This window comes from Anser cygnoides, chromosome 4 (assembly GCF_040182565.1).
Source record: "Anser cygnoides isolate HZ-2024a breed goose chromosome 4, Taihu_goose_T2T_genome, whole genome shotgun sequence".
Classification (NCBI taxonomy): Eukaryota; Metazoa; Chordata; class Aves; order Anseriformes; family Anatidae; genus Anser; species Anser cygnoides.
This window is the reverse complement of record NC_089876.1, coordinates 72,656,455-72,678,122: the sequence shown is the minus strand read 5'-3', so window position 1 is coordinate 72,678,122 and position 21,668 is coordinate 72,656,455. Positions and strand designations below refer to the sequence as shown.

At 35.1% G+C, this 21,668-nt stretch overlaps 1 long non-coding RNA gene across 1 annotated transcript in view; it reads left to right on the top strand.

Annotated features, from left to right (window-relative positions):
- The window catches only part of LOC136790755 (uncharacterized), a 104,026-nt gene that overhangs the window by 35,441 nt on the left and 46,917 nt on the right, over window positions 1–21,668 (top strand). The gene's annotated exons all lie outside the window — the stretch shown is intronic.

Sequence of the window (21,668 nt, the reverse complement as noted above, 5' to 3'; positions counted from 1 at the left end):
ATTTATACTCTGTCAGTGTCAAGCTGCCCTAGGTAGACTCTTATCATTTAGAATCAGAAGGAGCTTAACTATACTGCTATGCAAGTTTAACTGGCATGTAGAGTACTATAAATATTATTGATTATTTTAATGATAGATTTTCAGTCAGAAGTTGATTTAATATATGTTTAATATCTGACACAATATAAAATAACCGTGAAAATAACATTTGAGGCAATCGCATTTAAAAAGCATTTATCAGACAATGGTTAAAACTATGCAAGTATAAATATTTCCATTGTGTTGTAGATAATGATTGCAATAGTTTACTGCTTATTTTTAAAATAAAAACCTCTTTGTAATTTTAGATGATTTTGACCTCTTCGTCATTTGATGCTGGGGATGCTCTGGGGGTAAGTGCTGTGTCGAGTTCTGGGCTCCCTAGGACAAGAGAGACATGGACATATTGTAGAGAGTCCATTAATAGGCCATGATGATGATGAAGGGACTGGAGCATCTCTCCTATAAGGAGAGGCCGAGTGAGCTGGGACTGCTCAGCCTAGAGAAGAGAAGGCTCAGGGAGAATTTTACACGCAAATATCTGAAGAGAGAGTGCAAAGAGGACAGAGTCAGGCTGTTTTGACAGGTGTCCAGTGACAGGACAGTAGGTAATGGGCAGAAACTGAAACACAGGATGCTTCATTTGAACATCACAAAACACTTTTTAACTGTGTGGGTGATGGGGCACTGGCACAAGTTGCCATGAGCGGCTGTGGAGTCTCCCTCTGTGGAGATCTTCAATAGCTGCCTGGACGTGGTGCTGAGCAGCCCGCTGTAGGTGCCCCCGCTTAGCAGGGGATTGGACCAGGTGACCTCCAGAGGTCCCCTCTGACCCCAACCGTTCTGTGGTTCTAAGATTTCTTAGAGATGGAAGATGGGCTGTTTAAAATGCTGAATATGAAACCACTGGATCTGATTTTATCCTGAAACAAATAAATCTACAATAGTGAGCTATTCTAGGTTTACTTCAGTGTAACTGAGACTGGAGTGACTTGCCCACATTTGCCAAGCCAGTGGCACAGCTAAAATAAAATCAAGGTCTTCATAGCTTCCCTTGTTTTGTTTTTAAAATAAATAAATAAAATCAATAAAGGAAGTGCATGAAATACACTGTTTTCATTCTTTAACAACCTAAGTTTTCTCCAGAATGATAATAAGATTTGAATGCGAATGATTCTTTCTTATTCCCTGGAAACTTATATGTTTGGATTTCTTTTTTTTTTTTTTTTCCTATATAGCTTGAAGTCATCCCTATTTCTTCCCTTAGCTTACATTATTGTGGATTTATTCTGCCACAGAAAAGTAGTTTGAAGGGCAGAGTATCTTGGAGAAGGAATGAAGGACAGTGGGTTTGAGGTAGATCGATGGACCTTTCAGAAATGCTGCATTGACTAATTGCTCTTTGTAACAATTTTACAGAATCTAATTATTTTCTCTACATAATACATATAGTAGATAAAGAAGATTTGCAGGTAGCAAGATGCTGGCATTTCTCACTCAGTGGTAGGACCGACTATCTTAGTCATTAGAGAAGCATTACAGAAGACTGCCAAAGCTGTAGATGAGAACATCGCCATTACCGAATGCTGGAATTTAGCCAAGAAACTTGAATAAACAGTGCTATTCCTGGAAGAAAATTGATATCCAATTACTCAGAAAAATCAGATTTACTTCTCCTTCAGAACACTTCAAGTTGTTTACTTCTTTTTAGCATAGTAGACCAAGCATGTGAACACTGTATATAGAATGATCGGTTTGGTACCAACTGAGGAAGAAGATTTCTGAAATGAAGTGCCAATGAATATTATAGTTTATACTAATCTCTCATGGCTACACAAGGTCAAATTTTCAATTTTTTTTTTCTTTTTTTTTTTTCAAATAGAATTGGGTGAGTTTGTTTGCATGTGCACTAAGTCATTTGTTACAGTACTCTGCTTTTCCCTTTCTCATTTTCCTGCAGAACATACTTCTATTATTACAGAGCATAAATCTCCACAGAAATTTCCCATGTATTTTTATTTTGCAGAGTTGGGCTTTTGCTATGGTATCATGTTTTGATCATGTAAATGTAGCATTTTTACTAGTGTTTTAGCTCTCTATTAAAAGCACAGTAGTGTGCTACTTTTTACTTCATTTTATCCTGAGAAGCAGAGGGATCATATTGCACTGTGAAAGCAAAGGACACTAAATGTTTGAGCTCCATGTTTTGTTTGATATTGTGCCATTTTTAAAGTATTCCTTGAAGATATATTTCACAGGTCAATCCACCCAGACCCCTGACCATTCAAAGTGATTGATATTGTTATTGTGTCTGATCTTAATCGCCAGTAATCTGTAGTGACATAGTAATAGAAATCCCTTGTAGATATTTATACCAAAATAGTTTCTTAATGTATGCAAGTATAAATTCATATAAAGCGTAGGTGATTGGGGGAACTAATTTAACTACTGCATCTTCAAGGAAGGGTGGGAGAGAGGAGGGAAGTCGGACTGTTTTCATGGGCATGTTTGAGGAAAGTAGGTTTGCATAGAGGGAGGCTGAATCCTATCAGGACTTCTGGAGAATCCTTCCTAAACGGTATAAAATCTTGTTCAGTAGATCAGGAAGGGGTTTCCTCTGTGGAATGAATAGTAAGAATGGGAGGTGTATGACATGCAGGAGGACACAGTTATGGGTTGCAGGGAAAAAAAAAAAAGAACAAACAACTGAATCAGGCAGAGATTTCTTGGTGCAAATAAACTAACCCTGATTTTTCATTTGCTTCTTCACTTACTTCTTTTATAAAGCATTTTTAACTATGCAGTCTATTTTGGATATTGAAAGTAAATATTTTTACTTTCATCTAGTTTTATATTATGTAATTTCAGTGTACACCTCTGTCATTGGTGTATTCCTCAGACAATGAAATTAAACATTGGGCTAGTGCAATGCTGTAAGAAGGACCCAGCTCCTCAACCCATTACTCACAGGCACCTGGAAGATAAGAGAGCATGCCTAATGTTTCACAGGTCAGTTTGATTGCAGGTACTGTAGGGATTAAGTAAGGAAAAGCTAATGTTGAAGCATAAGTAGCCTGAGGAAGTGTTTGACAACTCCTGAAAGCAGTTTCAAGAAAGACAAACTCTGACAATAGTGTTGATTTTCAAAAGCTGTGTGCAGTTGCTGAACACGCTGAACATCACTACAGAGTGACTGAGCTGAGAAATTCTGGTTTGGGAAATGTGTAAGAGGTAAGTGACCTTGTCACTATTCAACATCGAGTTTCACTGTTTTTCACATCACAGTTTTTCTAAGTACTTCATCAGAAAACTTACCCAAGCTCATCTTGGGCAAGCTATAGCGTCTTAAAACAACGTTGCTGGGAACCATCACAGCATCACATTAGAGGACAGTAACACTGGCAGGAAAGGAAAGAAAAAGTGCTTTTTAGGAAAAATGGGCTGAGATTTGGGGCTGATGTAGGCATGCATGTGCTGAGAGGATAGCTAATTTGCAGCTGTCTTCTTTCTGTGGCTTTTCATTCCTCTTGGTGTGACAAGTGCATCCAGGGCTGTTAAAAGTGAACATTCACTTTGTGGGAAACAGCTGTGGCTTATGCTTAATGAGGTTGGTTTTGGTTTCCAACTCTGTATGACAGTACTAGGAATAATAACAGTTTTGTCCACTATTGTTTGCCAGTGGAATAGCCTAGCAAAACATATTTAAATTGCTATCGGCTCAATTTGCTCACTCTTCCTCTGTTTATTTGGCATAGGTGAGCAAGGAAAATAATGCTGTTGTCTTTTTAACTGATTAAGAAAATCCCTCCATGTAGGCATCTGGAGGTGGAATAGAAGTTTCTACCTAAGCATGAGCATCCAGGGGGCTGTGCACAGTCTTGCTGTGGTCATCTTTTGTGTGGGAGTGTAATGCTTAGAGAGGGCACTCACTCAGAAGCAAGTACCCACATTTCCTAGTGCCCAGGGGAGGCAAGAAGGGGATAAGGAGATGGCAGACTTCCTTAAAGCAAGGCACTGTACTGAGAGGACTGCCAGACTAACAGGATATAGATTAAGTAGGAGGGCAGGACAATGCTCCTTTTTTTTTTTTTTTTTTTTTTTTCCAGGTACCATAAAAAAATATAAGCCCATTTGAGACAGGGACAAGAATACCACTTCCTGGGCAATTTCTTTATTTCAGTGCTTTTGTATAATTTTGATCATGCCCACTACTGCTTGCCAGCACCTCTTTCTCCTCTCATCACTGTAGGCTTTTCACTGCAAAGGCATGCCTGAGGCATGTAAATGCAGGAAAAAAAGTTAGGTCTTAGTTGCGGTCTTGTCTGTGTACCTAATTTGTGTTTTTACCTTCCTATCAGTTGACTCAATGCCTTCTTCCCTTCCAATGCCCTGTGCTGATGAAGGTGAATCACATTTTTAAATGTCCACCTTCTCTTACTCATTGCACTGACAGTGCAATTGTTGAGCCTGCGTTTATGCACCTTATTCTGGACCTTCTTCTGGTCCTAAAAGTGAACCTAAGAGTGGTGGCACTTAGTGTAAATTGAATGTGATAGGAACATTAACATCAGGCAAGTTCATGTCTTTCTAACGTTGCTTGAGAGGCCATTACTGTTATTGATTATGATCAAATGTCCCTCTGCCAATGCTGAAAAATTGTTGTAATTTGCAGCTGCTGAATATATATGAGGTAAAAAATGTTGGTGGTTATTTGGTTATTCACTTAGAAAGATAGTACAGTGATTGAATGATAAGTGTTTTTTTTTTTTTTTCCTATACAAAAGTACTGAAACATAATTTCAGTTAGTGGAATCAAAGTCAGAAGTTATGATTTGTCAAGCGAATGAAGCGTAGATATAAACAAACAAGAAATTCTGTAGTAATGCCACTAGTTGAAGAGGTTTCCTGTTCTATTTGAGGTCTTTATACAGCTGTGGAAAAATCTAATTCTTCTCTAGGAATTGCGTCTTTCCATTTTTTTTTTTTTTTTAAGCATATTCCCATACTGTTGAGGTATTTTTGGAAGAAAGAAATTAAAATTTCATTCAGACTTGAAAGAGCTGATGTAATTTTAAAATCTGAAAAAGTGTCTCCTTTAGAAATATAGGTTATATAAGGACATTTTTTAGAAAGTAAAATAAATTTGGAAATCATCTAACTCACAGTGAGACAGATGGATTTTTTCATCATTTGTCTTATATACAAATAATGATTTTTATATGTGTAGGCTACAATCTCTCATGACTGAGGAATAGTTGTCACAAATTTTGATGTTCTTATTATATTGGAAATAAAACCAGCTGCTGAATGATTCAGAAGTATATTATCTTTTATTATGTGGCTCTTTCAGTATCCTCAATAAAACGAGGTAACCGTTGAGGCGGTGTATTACTACTTGAAGTCTGACCCACAGTTTTGTTTCCCCGATGATAAATATTGGTACATTCATTACAAACCTAGAAGAAACTGTTTCTTGTTAGGTTATGTGAGCATGAACAAATAAGAGAAAGTGCTTAGTGTAGTGGCTTTGGGACGGCTACGAAATGTCTCCTACACAATCTTGATTATTCTCAGATTCTAAGTTAATGAAGCTAAACATGCAGTAATTGCTTTCATAATGTGATTAATCATGGCATAGTTGGGCAATTGGTCTGTGACCCAGCAAAACTCCTAAGCACATGCTTAACTTCAAACATGTGAGTAGTTTTGAGGAAATAAATAGTAGTTTCTCTGCTAGGCACCATTTTTGCCTTGGAGCGCTTTGCTGTGTCTGGCTTCTGATAATTAAAGAAGTTAAATTCTTGAAAATGCTCTAGTCTTAATTACAAAATATGTTTTAGTCATGCATTTGACAAGTTTAATTAAAGTGGTTTTATATAAATTACATAACATTTGATTTATGTACCCAATATGCATTTATGGGCCTAGAATTTATCACAATGTCTTTTCAGAATATAAAAGTTATTGTATTTATGTTCTGTAAAAGCAATGAAGTGATAATATCCTATAATAACATTTCATTTTGCTATTAAGAGTTTGGTGAAAAGGACAGTGAAGTATTCAGGGGTTTTGGTGAAATACAGCACATCTGGAAAATAGATCAATATTTTCTGTGTATGTGATGAAAATCTAGGTATTTGGCTTGGGTTAATATCACACAGAATTAGTTCATCATTCTGCTGTAGATGTAAATGAATACTAAATCACTATTGGGAATGCAAGAGGAATCAATGTAGAGAAACTGAGTTAGCACTAAACTGTTCTGAACCAGAAAGCACTTCTTCATACCTTGTTTTTTGCCCCAACTTGAAAAATATATGTAATCGCTTTCTGTAAGAATTTATAATTATTTATAATTATTATTTTTTTTCTCCTCTCTTCTCTGGAACAGGAGTATCTCATTTGTGTGCAATCCAACAAAAAATGCAAACACAAAGATGCTGCTGTTTTAGTCTGTGAAAATACATCATGAATTTGATCTTGAGCGGTTGTTTTGTGTTTATTTGACTCCTGAAAGAAAGGTTTTTTAAGAGCCAGGACTGTAGACACAGGTAGCTGCCGTTCTGTTACCATGGAATGTGTTGGGCATCAGAGAAGTCCTTTGGAAATGCAAATCTCTGGCTCAGCAGTAACAATTATTTAAGGAGAATAATTTTCATAATGCTCAGATTTTTGGGTGGGAATTAGGATCACCATTTCTGCTCTGATATTTACTTGGATGCATAATGGACCATGACAAATTGTTCAGATTCATTCACAAAAGTAATGGCTGTGTATTTAAATTCTGATGTACCGTATAACACAGTTTAACATTTTATATATATACGCTATTTTCCTCTATCACTTAAAGGATAATAATTACTTGTTTAGTAACTGAGAAGGTTACAGAAATAGCACTAAATGAAAGAATTTACGACAATTAAGAGCTCATCTGTTCTGCTGAGGTTCAGGCCAAAGTCAGGCAGCTACTTTGTGGAGAGCAGCAGAGGTTTGTCTCATCTGGCCCTTCCAGGACTGGTAATATGCTTGGAGAATATTACCAGAATTATCACTAACTCTCCTGGGAAGATGCTGCATGCCCTTTCCAGGCAGCAATGTTGGCCTGAGAAACTGAGACACTTCCTTCACCCTGTCCTTTCAAGGCTCTTTTCCTGAGTAAATACAGAGTGGAAATCGCAGCTTGAGGAAAGCATAGCAGGGTTTCACAAAATCATGTTAAAAATCAGACTAGGGAGAGCATGTGGATTTCCTGAGCTCTCAATTGTAATCTTCGTATGATGCCATTCAGCACAAGAGGGACCAGACAGAAAGCCTGGCATACTGAGGGAGGAAGTAATGATAACAAAGTTATAGAAAAAAATTACTTGTTGAATTTAAAAATTAAGTATTAACTGAGGTAGGCAGAGATGAGGTAAAATTTTTGTATTTCAACAATTCTTTCCCCACAGCTCCTATTTGTTCTTATGCCTCAGCTGTATTTGGGCTATCATTGGAACTTGCAAGTTCTCCATCTTCTTAACCTCCAGCTGCTTATCTTATCATCACACTGCTACAACCATTCTTCATACACCAAACAATTTACTTGTTAAATATGGCAATATTATGCCTTACTGCACGTTAAATAGAACCTTCTCCCAGCTGGCTAACCTTAATTTTCTGTTATTCTCTTTGATTGTCTCCAAAATACCATTGAAAATGGAATTTTTCTATGCCTGTCATTACAACTTTGGCTCTTGCTCTTTATCACATATATACTCACCTGAGCCTTCATGGATGTGGTGCTCACCCTCACTCATTAAATCCTACCTCCTTATCTTAAAATGCCAGACCCTCAATGAGCTCTATTGGATATTCTGCTCTTGAATCTGTGTTTATTCATACAAAATAACAGAAGCAAAAACAACAGAAAATTAGAAATTAAAATGTATGTAGTGCTGTACAGTTGTAACCCATAAAGTAGGCATGAAGAAAAAAATATTCTTTCTTCTTGTTTTGCTCTCAACAATGATGTGACATTCAGAGTCCATATGCTATAAACCTGACTTTATGGCTTGTCCTCAGACTTGCAGCAGCTTAATTTATATGGAGAGAAGGACAAAGACAAAAACCAGACCTAGATAAGCAGTTAAAAACAAGGGTGGAAAGATAGCAACTCAATGAGACAAAATGGAGGAAATTTACTGAGGGGCATATTTTAATTAATTTCTGTAATGGATGAGGAGCTGACAGACATGCTTAAGTATTTGGTTGGTGTGCTTGCACTTTTTTGTACATGGAAGATGTAGACTGTAGCCTTCAGCAGATGCTGGATGTTGATGTTGGTATTTGAAGAGCCTATACAGAAAAGAACTAAAGCAAAGTAAACGTGGGACATATTCACCAGAAAGGACAAGAGTACACAATAAAGTTTTGTTGGTCTTTTGAACAAGAATATTCATGTGGTGGTTTAAGATCTGTATCATCAAAGATAATTATTTAAATCAAACAATTTCAAAAGAAAAATAACATATGAGTGTATTTATAGATCACACTGATCACATATACTTGCAATTTCATAGAAAGGATTTATCATTTCACATGTTGCTTTAATTCCAGACATGATTCTAGATAGGATCTGATACTTTCGCTATGGCTCTAATACATTTTATCTGGGATGTTTTTAGAACCAGTATAACATAAGCAGCTTTTCCATATATATCTTCTTGTATTTGGGTGGTTTATTTTCTTTGTGACTTGGACACAGTTATCATGTTTTCTACCTGGCTGAAATTATACAAAAAGTTTTTGCTACTGTTATATTACAATTATTTATATACTGTTATATTACTGTTATATTACAATCCTGCTTGTATATGGTACACAAATTTATATGCAGTTAGTGGCGGTCCTAGTTAGTTGCTATTTCTATGGACTGTATTTTGCTCCCAGACATCCCAAAAGTATGATAGCTTCACCTGAGAAATTCTCTTCTGAATTCAGTGAGAATGTATGAGTGCAAAAATATTTAATGAGTATCTATTATCATTGCTTGATCAGATAAAATCAACAATGGACACCTAATTTTCTTCTAGTGCTAGTAGGTTACGAACTAAAATCCCATAATAGATGAGTGTTTCATATATTGCAAAAGCTTTGGAAACCTGTTTGTTACATGCTGGAAGGCATTTCTTCTGTTAAGCTAAAAATGGTGATGGTTTCAATTATTTTCGCTCTTCAGTAAGGTTCAATTTAGCTATATTTGATGTTTCGATTGGAATTGAAGCTGTTTGCATACTGTGCAGAAGATGCTTCCTTTTGCACAGGAAAAATCATTGAATGCACTTTCTAGAATGATGCTATTTGTGTTACGTTTATTGTAGCTCAGTACACTGGCCTTCAGACTCCTTATTCTGTTTCAAATAGAGATGCACTTCAGTTTGCTGCTTAATTTCTGGAAAGTTAGAGGAAAAATGCAGCAAAAAATAAACATTTTTTGTCATTAACTGGATATTCCTACAGGACATTTCTAGATATAGAAGGAACACAGTTCAACATACATTTGTTTAAACTGCATGAATTTATATTAATGCTGCACATGAAAAACAGTTTTAAATATCATAGCTGGTTTCATTTGATATAGACATGACACAATGAAGAGCTGACTAAAAATGAAATTATAATAATGTGGCTTGAACTACAGAAAACCTGTTCATTTCTTAATAAAATCTACCTGTAACACAGTGAAAGAGTTTAGTTTAAACATTCAGATAAAGAGGTAATTCAGATCATACAGGCATATTTTCAGGTTAGATATCATTAGAGGAATAAGATTGTTTAAAGTACTGTATTTGGACACAGGTACTAGTAGTAGGGGAGGTACCTACTGTTGGTACAGCTTTGTAGTTTAGATACCACATAGCCAACCTCTCAAAAATTTTCAGAAGGTTCTATATATGCTTCTATAGCATTAACAGAGATGCCCTACTTAAGAATTTGACAGTACACATTTACTGTATGCCATTGGTATATAAATGTCAACACAGTAAAGCTCATATTTATCATGGAAAATCATAGAATATCCCGAGTTGGAAGGGACCCATAAGGATCATCAAAAGATACGGAAGTGTAGCTGTCTCCATTAACGTTATAATAGTCAGAATCTACCATTTGGTCTCATATTTGACAGCAGTCTTTGTGGACAGATCTTCCATTAGTATGCTCCTCTGCAGTAGTAATGATTAAAAAAGTAGGTTCTCCTTAGATTTTGACGCCCAGAACCTCTGACTGTGATTTTTAAAAGTTGGTACTGTTTTTTGCAAAAATAAGTTGTAAGTCTTCCCATGACTTTAGATTGAATACTGCCCTCCTCCAATGCATGTTATTTTTTATTATTTCATTTTTATTTTTTTGTAAACCAGTGAGATTTGAACACTGATGATGAATTTATTTCCCTGGATCTGTGCAACATGATTCTGCACTGCACTTCTATAAAGATGCTTTCTCTTCTGTGCAAAGGTCGAATGAGTGCCAATTCTGGTATCGTACTTGTCTTCTTTTTCTTCAGAAGAGTTATTTAGCCCATGTAGTTCACAAGATGTCCTAGCTTTCCCTTGCTCAACACAAATATCTGTGCCTGAGGTTTTCCAGACTGTGGTCTGAGAACTCTATCAACGGAATTTGTTAAGAGTTTTGAACCAGGGCAACCTTCTGAGAACAACATAGGAAAGGAATTTATGACACAGCAAACTTCTTAATTGAGACATCCGTCATCTTTTAGAGTCCTATTGGTTGCTTTTTACTGCAGCCATACCATTTTACACTTGGGCATGCAGTAGATGCCAGATTTTTTAATATATATTTTATATGTACCCCAAATTTCACGTATCTGCAAAGTCTGACCCTCAGGCATCTTAAAGCATTGAGACTCATAGATGGAATAGAGTGTACATGTGGGAAATATTATTTTTTTTATTAGCCATAATTACTACTTTAGTATCTTGTTAATTCTCTTTTAAAAATTGAAGTGATAAATGCGGCAATTTCTAAATGTTTAAAACCGAAGTTAAAGTGTTTAAATACATACTTTGTTAGAATTTTAAAAAGATCAGTACAAAAGCTAAGGGCCAAATTAAAAATAAAACCTCTCAGGAAAAACACAGAACATTTGCATGGTAAATTTTATCTCGAGGCTTTTTGAATAGCTTGCAGTTTTTACCTTAATTTTACTGAGCTGCTTTCCTTGCTACTTTATTTTTAAATGTGTTGGTCTGATACAATTTGTTCCAATATTCATACACAGCACTGACAATTAAAAAAAAATAATTTAGCATTTGACTCTTTTTAAGCACTACAGTTTTGAAGTTTTAATTTAATCAGAAGTTGAGTATCAGATGTATTGGACCTCTTGGATAAAACCTTTTATGATTGCCATTTTATTTCCACCTTCAGTACTTATGAGTTTAAGACAGGGAGGACCAATTAAGTACTTTGATTTTTTTCTTGTACAGTGAATATTTCATAGAAAGTTTTTAATGGGTTGCTATTGATATTACTAAGTGATGTACTCCTATGAAATTTTACCAAATGCTATTTTTCTTGTTTCTGTTCTGTATATCTATGAATGTTACCTATGATAATTTAGGATGCTGTCTGTGGTTTTCTGTTCATTGCATTTTGACATAAATCCCACGTATAGTCCCAGGTGACTTTGGTGCTTGTTTGCCACTGTTATCAGACTGCTAGAGTGCTTGTCATGTGCAATCAGTGATGTGCGTGTTATAGTTGCATACTTATGGAACTTATGTTTTTATTCCACAACTGTCTACAAGTTCTCCAAATCCCCAGATAGATTTAGCAGTTTTATAGGAGTCAAATCCCATAAAAGAGAGGAAATCTAACTGAGGAACTGTTAATCTGTCTATCCAGGAAAAAGCTGAAGTCTGCAGTATTTCTTTGTTATCTTTGTTGCCCAATGAAGCATGATTTAATAACCGTTTTTCTCTCAGTAGGTCTTGTTTTAGGAAAAAAAGAAGTTCAGTGGCCTCTATTTTCTCTTGACCTGATACACTGAATTCTGTTAGGCAATTTTGTCTTATTCTTTTCTGTACCACCCTTCCTAGAGAGTTCTGTAAATCCGTGAACTAGCAGATCCTTTTTCTTTAGCTGAGATACAGCTACATTGGTGTTTTTCAATCTTTTGACAGCCTAAAGGTCTCGAAGACTTTTATGTGGCATGGGAGAAGAAAAATAGTCATTGCTGTGTAAGTGAAAGCCATATGAATATCTGTAACCCAGTTGAAGTTTATAGTCTGAGATATCAATTAGCAATTTGTCTCCACTGCATTTGATCAATGATGACTGTTGTCATATAAAAATTACAAACACACAATTTCATAGATTCGCTTTCTGGGACTTCTACAATTAATTTATTATTTTAGTAACCAAAATCTGGTGACTGTAATGGATTGTTGTCAGCATGGTAGCCTACTACAACACATTGATTTGACCGTAATTACTGTTGGTGTATAGAGTGGACTCTGATTAAGCATTTATTTGAAGTTTTATATTTTAACATAGGTTAAACCTGACCACCATCTAATTTAACACTGCTAATGAATGAAAGCCCAGTAATTTTATGTTACAAAAGCAATAAAAAATACAAGGAAAGAGGAAAAAAACAATAATATCATAAAATGTCTAAAGCAAGAAAGTACAAGAAAGCTGTTCATTTCGGTATGTCTGTAATTTTTAAGTTCCTGAAGATATCATTTGCTGCTTGGTGATTATTGCAGCAATCGAACAGAAAACCTTTCTGGGCCTTAAGGAATGAACAGAATATTATAGTGAAGTTGACAGTCTGTATCTTAGATACAGACTGTCATTATGATTTATGTCAAAGTATAAATTATATGCACTCTGAATATCTCATATCTTGGCCTTAAAAAGTTTTGTTTTTAGTATTTTAAATAAAGAATTCTTGGCTAGTGTAAGAATAGCTACTGCAAGTGAGTTTTATAGTAATAAATTAATTTTTTAAAATTAAATGATTATTGGTCTACAGAATGAAAAGCTCTAGTACTAAAAGCTATTTTAGTATATCTCCAAAGATTGCCTTCTGGGAAAAAAAAAAAAAAGGCTTTATATATTTTGAAGCTTTTACACTTCTTATTACTGCATTTGCTGCTTTCTGAAAAGAATTATGTAAAATTATTAATTGCAAATTTTGGAACTGATTTTCCAGAAAATGAAAACATATATAATTTTTTTTTGCAGTTCAAAATATATATTAATCATTTCTCAGGAAGAATTTCTGCTTTTTAATTCTGAAAGTGTTTGATTACATACCAAATCTATTTATTGTATTGAGAATTTTGAATCCTCAGTGCTCATCAACTTTTATTTTGTTAAGTGTGTTTTTAAAGTACATTTTTGTTGAACAGCTACTGAATAAGAGGAGAGAATCCTTGGGAAACTTTCTAACTCCATAATTTTCCATGGAATAGGCCTGTAAATTAACCAGTGCTTCTGTATTTCAACCTTTTTTTTTTTTTACGAACTCGGTTTTCAATTTTTTTTTAAATATTTTTTTCCTTTTTTTTTTTTTGGCTCAATCTCATTGGCATTTTGTGTAAACATCAGACAAGTAACAAAAATGATAGTGAAATCTCCTGGTGTTGGTCTAAATGCATGTTCTAAATTTGGAAAATTTAGGCCTTGTTTCGGCACTGCTGTCTTCCGTTTGTTTTGGAAATAAACCTATGCAAAGTGAGAAGTGAGTTCCCTGGCTCGGAAGTCAAAGTGTGAGAAAAGACCACACGCAGTGTATTGTTCATGCAGATTCAGAGGAACTTAACATATTTTTCTGCTTAATTCACAGAGTATTATTTCTAGTTCTCCGGTTTATTAAGGCCTTTAACTTTTGTGAGAGCAGCATGATAATGTGCAGATTGTGTGAATTCAGGTGTAGAGTGTTTTCAATAGCCTACAAATCATGCAATGTAATTTTCTTTTTTAATTCCCAGTTCGTAATACTAAATGGTTTAGAAAATTGTATTAGGTAATTTTCTCTAGTGCATTTGATGTAAATTGCACTAATATTGTGAAGTGCTTTTGTTTAACATATTCTTTGTAAGTTAGATAAATGAAGGTTTCTGAAGGATGGAATTAGATGAAACTTGTTCATCATAACAAGATCACATTAAGTATGGTTAATTCTTTGTATTAGTGGTGCCAACCCAAGTAACTTCGCCATTCCCTGTAAGATTGTTTTTGCTTATCTATACATTGAACAAAATCTCTTCAGCCACCCAGGCATCAGCTAACGTATTCTTTTCTTGATGCTCACAAAACTGCTATCATCGGTCAGTGATGGTTTTACCATGAGCGTAATGATGGTCTTGCCCATTTTGTGGTTTTGAAAAATAGGAGGAGAACAGAGAACAAGACCATAAAGGAAAACATCTACGGGCTTTGTGAATTCTGCATTTATGATCACTGTCCACAGGCACTAGAATGGTCATGTGCTCTAAAACACAGATTGTGTCTACATTTGCCAACTATAAGTTGGGAAGAAAAAGTACTTTTCAATTTGCCAGTACCTCTTGGTACCAGGAGGACAATTAATTTGTGGCCTAAACTGGGTGCAGGCATTACCTTAATTCTTATGCTAAGCACATGTGAAAGCACAGAAGGGAAAGAAAAAATGTCTTCAAGTTAATTTAGTATCCTCTCTGGTTCCTTAACTACTCTGAGGTAATTCAGTAGAAGTTAAGCACATTGGGATCATGCATAGAAACTGAAGATACTGGTAATAATTTTGCTTTTATAACGAACTTAAAATTTGGGATTCCTGCTGTTACCAAAGCAGTGGTTCATTACAAAAAATTCTGTTATTCTTTTTGTGTGATCCTTCCAATAAAGGATTGTTGAAATTTAATGGGACTATGGAAGTGTTAGAACAAGGCAGATCGTATCATTTACAGCACTTGAAAACTCTGAAGTCCAGCACTACTTAAATTGGCAACTGCAATGACAATAACAAACAGTAAGTTTCTGATAATTTTTTTTAATCTTTCTGTAAGTAGAAGATCCAGAAAGAATGGAAGAAAAAAAAAAAAGAGAGAGAGAGAAATGAAAGCATTTTTTATAGAGCTGGTTTTGAGAAGATTAATACAAAAAATCTTTTCTAGGATTCTGTGGGGGCACATGCAGTGATGACAATTGCATTGTATGGGCTGATGTTTCAATATAATTTCAAACGTATACTTTTGCCACAGAATTATGAACTTGAGGGTAGGACCAAATAAAAGGAAATTGCTAACTTTTCTTATCATGGATCTTGTATTTTTCGTATACTGTTACCCAACAGATATATGAGCCCCACTGGATCCTACTTGCTGAAGAATATGCATTTCTTTGCTCTTAAGAATGAATCCTACTTTCTTTAGAGAAGGAGCTGCACTTTCTACTGAGAGAAGGATCTGTTTGAAAAACAGATCGGTTTTCCTGCCTTACTTCATGGTATATTGAAAAACCACATGTTTAGTCTATCTGATAATGTCACCTCAAAATTCAGCCATCCACAACTGCTACCTTCCCATGCAGCAGGGCAGTATACCAAGCTGGGAGGCATTATTCACCAGACACAGTAGGCCTGAAGAGGCCCATGGCCTCCTTCCATGAGCTTGTTGAGCAACTGAATGGCACCAATAACATAATGCTAGATCAACTGATTGACAGTTGTAATAGAGGAAATGCTCTTAAGCGGTCAGGGTAGGTATCTGAGGAAGGATGACCAACGTTTAGTGCATGGCATAGCATTTAGACTTCTGTCACTCAGCTAACCAGAGTTCTTCTTGATCCAGCCCTTGGCCACTGAAGCCGAAGTAGCTACCTGTATTCAAAATGAACATGTAACATAACCGAAAAATTCATTATTACATTTGAACAAATAAATAAAATGAACAATTAATTCAATAAATTGCCATATTTAACATTTTTTGCCCTTTTACCTAAAGATATTTTTGCATATTCTAATAAAAATGCAAATGTTTTGATTGTACAGAATAATAAACCTTGAAGAAAATGGGTCATACCAGTTATGAAACTTCACACTTTTTAATTTTGAAAATGAATGTAGTCTCCAAGCCAAGAGTTCAGAAAAACTAAACCAGAACATTATTTATTAGAAAGCAGTAGGATGTGTTGCTCATCTTAAGAGTTTTGATTTGGGTCTGCTCGTCTTCGTATTTTCAATTCATTTTAGTGCTGTAATGATAAATCATTCTTTAAGTGACTATTTTTTTTTTTGTATGACAGTGTCAGACGCACTCTCATAACAGCTAGTTGTTTTCATAACAAATAAATATATTGGCATTAAATAGGATCTAAAATAGACCTCATCTGTATTAGCTTACAGGCTGTAAGTAAGGGTCTACAACCAAATCGAGAAAGACAAGTGACTGATTAGCCTACAGAGTCTGTGAAGAATGTCCCCAAATCAGACGTGAGTCTGTTAATACACGTCAGAACATGGCTAGGTGGTGGCAACTGTGAAAGGTTCAGAGCAGCTTTTAGGGCCAGGCCTCAGGGTGTGAGGGGCAGGGAGGGGACAGCATGTGCCCTTTATCATGCCAATCCTTGCAGAAGTTTAAGTGTCACCATCTTGAAACATGTTTCTGCTGAATCGTACTATTCTGTTACTGTTTGTCCCTTTGACCTGATAGACTGGCTTCTGAGTCACGTATTGTATATTTTGGTAATGTTTTGTGTCTTTGACTTTGCTCTGAGTTAACTTTCTATCACTATAATCCTGCAGTTTATCCTTCCTCTGGCTTCTGCCACTGGAATACAGTAATTAAATCAGATCTTGTGTGTTTGTGGTAATCTTCATGTTTAGTCATTTCCTCCAAGATGATTTTTATTGTGATTCATTAACTGTATGTTAGTTCATAAATTATTCCCTCTTTATTTTGTAAAGTAAGGATGGATATATTCATAAGGGACTACAATAAAAAGAGGAGTAGTTGGATTACTGACACAGAAATAAAGAATATTCATGAGCAAGCAGAAAGTAGTCGCAGTCTTCATGAACAAGCAATTCATGTGGTGCTGCAGCACAGTCAGTAATTCATTCTGTTTCTAAATTATGGCAAGAGGTTTTCATAAACAGGCTTACAAAATATATCAATACAGATCAGTCGATTGAAGTTGAATACCAAGGAGTGGTAGGCAGTACACTTCTTTTCTGCCCGAAATATAGTTTTGACACAATCTGAAATTTGTAGAGAAGATAATTGCACAATTGAATGCACTTTTTTTTTTTTTTGAGTGGTTTGAAATTGGTTTGCATATGCCCTTTTAAAATACTATTGACGTAAAGTCCGTTCTGAGTTCCCAAAGCATTTATTGGAAGCAGCTGATGACTTATGCATGTTCTGTTTGCTTCATTAAGCTTTATTTATGTATGTTTCTGGAGACAGAATACAGGACTAGAGAGGCCATTGATGTGCTGTCTTAAGGCAATTACATTCTCCATTTTCCTTCCCATGTACTGCTTTTTAGACACACTTTCCATTTATTCAAAAGATACCTATCCTTTTGACACAAGTTATTAAGTTAATTAATTAATTTTTTTTACTGGTTTACAAACTTACACTCTTTGTTACAGCAGAACAATTTATTTATTTTTTATTTATTTTCTGGAAAATATGATTAAATTCTGAAAAGAGACTCTAATAGATCTTGACTTTCTGTGTTTAGTATCTGTAGATGATATTCAATATGAAATTTAGCCAGGTTAGTAACAAGTCTGTAACTTGTTAGTAACTTGTTAGTAACTTGTAACTTGTTAGTAACAACTCTTCTCTAACATGGGGCACCTGCTGGATTTCAGAGGTCACCCCTACAGCCCCCCCCCCCCCCCGATAATAGATATCTATGTAGATATCTACGTATCTATTTATGTATTTATTTTCTGTCCTATTAAACTGTCTTTATCTCAACCCACAAGCTTTTACTTTTTTCTCCAATTCTCTCCCCCATCCCACTGCGAGGGGCAAGGGGGAGGGTGAGCAAATGGCTGTGTGGTGCTTAGCTGCCTGCTGGGTTAAACCACAACATCTTAAATTGAAAGTGCTTTTTTTTTTTTTTTTTTTTTTTTGGTTGCCTCCCTCCCCCCCAACATTGATTATAAGCACATCTTTAGTAAGAATATTACTGTAAAAATGAATGTAGGGCATTTTCACGCAATCTATTGAATAGGTAGTTGAGGAAGCTTCAACTTGGTTACGTCCAAAGGTATCTTCTCACATCTGGAATTTCTTAATTTCACATTTAGAGATCTCATTAGTCATATCATCTACTTTGTTCATAAAGGACTACCTCCTGCATTTTTTACTTAGACAAAATTACCATTAAATTAAAGATATTTTTATCTCAGTATACGTAACAATTTTTGGCCCTAACATTTTTAGCTTAAACTAAAGTATATTTTGCTTACAAATGCAAAACCCTCTCTCTTATAAACATACAGGAGAGAACTTTACTAGTAGGTACAACAACAAACTAAAAAATGATGTGTAACAGAGAGAATGATATTTTGCTTATATTCAGGGCATTAAATTGCAACTTTGATCTTGTATTTCCATTAGTGGAAATTTGGTGGAAAATATTCTCAAGAATACTTGGGTCTCATGAAATACTACAGAATGAAAATAGTTATGATTACATGCCTTTCATACAAAGTTTTAAACTATTGCTAGTGGAAATAATGATTTTAAATGTGGCATTTTTAAAAAGCATATTTACATGAAAATTTAGAGTGGGTGAAATTTACTCTTACGAAAGAACTAACTGAAGTGTTTCAAATCACTTAAAGCTCCATTAAACGCTGTTATAGAAGTCTGAGTGGAATTATATATGAATTTTACTCACTACTATTTTACACTGGTTGATTAAGTATTGAAATACTCTGTCTAATTGTCATGTCCAATATTGAAAAAAAAAATCCTGAAGAAGATGCCTAAAAGTAATGATGACTTGACTTCCTTATTCTCTTTCTCTTAATCACAGGTAGGATAATCATAACAGACAGTGCATATGACTGTAAGAGATAGGACCACTAAAAGATTGGGTTGTTTAAAGATGGCTTGGCTGAAGTGAAAACAACTGATCTCAAAATTGCAGTCCATCATAGACTTGTTGCTTCTCCATGCCGATCTCCAGAAGGATGCAGATATATGCATACAATATTTATGTCTTTTACTCCATTTATAACAGGAGTCTTATCCTTATGTACATGCACATTAAATCTGTGATCTAATGAAATTTTGACATTTGAACAGAGTCCTAGAAAATCATCATGTCTTTAGGGGCTATTGATAAGGATTATCTATGTGGCAATCAACATATGTTAGATCTATAAAACTTCAGGTAATATTAATTTCATTTATAACTCTTAGAGATCAGTGTCTTCCAAGAGAAAGAAAACATTGTATTTCTGTCCTGAAAAAAAAAAAAAAAAAGGTAGAAAAATAATTAGTTGGGAAGATCATTTAAGTGGCTATTGTTTCCATGTGATTTTGAGGATTTCTTGAAATTACGTGAATATTTCATATTTCCCACATCTCCAATAAATTATTAACTGATATTTTTTCTATGCTTAATTATATAAAAACAATTTTTGTGACCTAGCAGACAGGGTGACATTTTGGTAACGAAAATGTAATTTACATCTGTATTGTGTTTTAGTTAGCCTTATGTTTTCTGGCTAGTGACATCAATTAATGTCTGTGCAAACAGTTGTACTTGTGTGCATGAGAAAACATGTGTGTGTATGTCTTTAGCTGCTGCAAGTTTGTTCAAGATTTTGGGTTTCATTTATATACACAGATTTTTTATTTTTTATTTTTTTATAGTAATTATCAGATTCACATGCTGTTATTTCATATTTGAAATCATGAAATCATGAATGTCTTCACTTGCACATGCTATTGCATGCTGCTTCTTAGCTTACAGGTGAACTACAAGTTATAACTAGTCCATACATCTAGATGGTCCATACATCCTTGCAACTGACTTCAAGCTGCTACTCTGTTATGTGAAATGTCAGGATTCTTAGAAGGCAGGGCTAAGTTTCTTTGGCAGTCATGTGCATGGGCATATGTAAAGCCAAAAAAGTGGATAGTCGTCAGTTTATAAGCAAGATTATTTAGTAAGCAGACTGCCAAGCCTGAATTGTTTCAGTGGTTGCCTTTACTGCAGTTTCACTGTAACTGGCCAAACAGTTCTTGGCTCCCATGACATCAGTTCAGGAGAGGATATGTCTTAGGACTGTGTAGCTTGCATTCACTGTTTTTATCCATTTGTAAAAGTTTTTGTGTACGTAGTATGATCTGAAACCTGGAAGATACATTTTTGCCAACTGTAAATAAAATTGATTTTTCTAAATGTATAGGTAGTCAATTTATTCAACTGATTCTAGAGATAATATGGTAAATCTTTAGTACCCACCTCAAGTTTGTAACTTCTCCTTCCTATATTTTTTTTTAGTATGAAAAAAAATAAATCCATTACTGTAGTTATTGTTTTAATCATAAAATTTGCATAGGACCAACAATGAATCAAATACAAGAATTAAAATAGATGCCATTGCTTTCCTTCCAGATATATAGTTAATTAAAAAAAAGGTGGGAGTATGGCAGAAAGTGTGTATATATATAACTAAGATCTCTACCATCACAAAAGATTTTATTTTTGCCAGAAAACTGAGGCACATACTCCCTTATTCTGGGGTGCTGTTGTGTTGTATTTCAGTACAATATCAGAAAGAAAGGTGTAAAGAAACACAGTTTTTTTTCACTATACCTTTAATTTGTACCAAGCACAAACTGGACCTACTGTTATGAACCTTTCTAAAGTTATTCTCATTGCTTCTTGGTGCCCCAAACTGTTTTTTGGTTGCAAAGATGCTAGCAGTGTCCTGATATGTGTCAGCTGAGAAAGGGGAAGCCTTGGAAACCCTTGCAGTCATTCTGTATCACAGCAAAGCCCATATGCACAAAGAGAACGCTGGAGAAGACTGGGATCCTCTTGTTCTTCCTGTATACTTCCAGAGTGAAAAGATGGTCTAGGAGAGTGGGAGGAAATTTCCAGTCTCTGGTGTGGATTGTTCACCTGAAGCACAGCATTATTTAATTTTCTGTTATGAATGATCTCTTGTTCATTATTACAACTGCAGTAACTGATCTGTCCTCATTACCATTTTTGCATATGAAATGAGCTCTATTTACTGGGTTTCCCTAGGCTGTTGCTTCAGTCATTCTATGTGTTTTGTTACGTACTTATGAAATCTTTATGAAAGAGGAATGAGTACTTCAGGTGTTATATGTTCATCTTGCTTCAGCAAAGAAGCTTTCCAGGGAAACTGCTTATCAGTCAAGTTTTCCGCGTTTACTTTATATACCCCCAAAATGCTGCAATATGCCCTTTCCTTCCTCTTTTTTCTTCTGGGGATTCTTTTGCTAGTAGCTCTAGGTATTCCCCATAGTCAGTACTGATTTGAAATTTATTCTTGTGAAATAAAATGTTGCTAGAAAATGAATGAAACGTCCCAAGCCAATATATAAACATTCTTTCTATTGCCCTGGCTC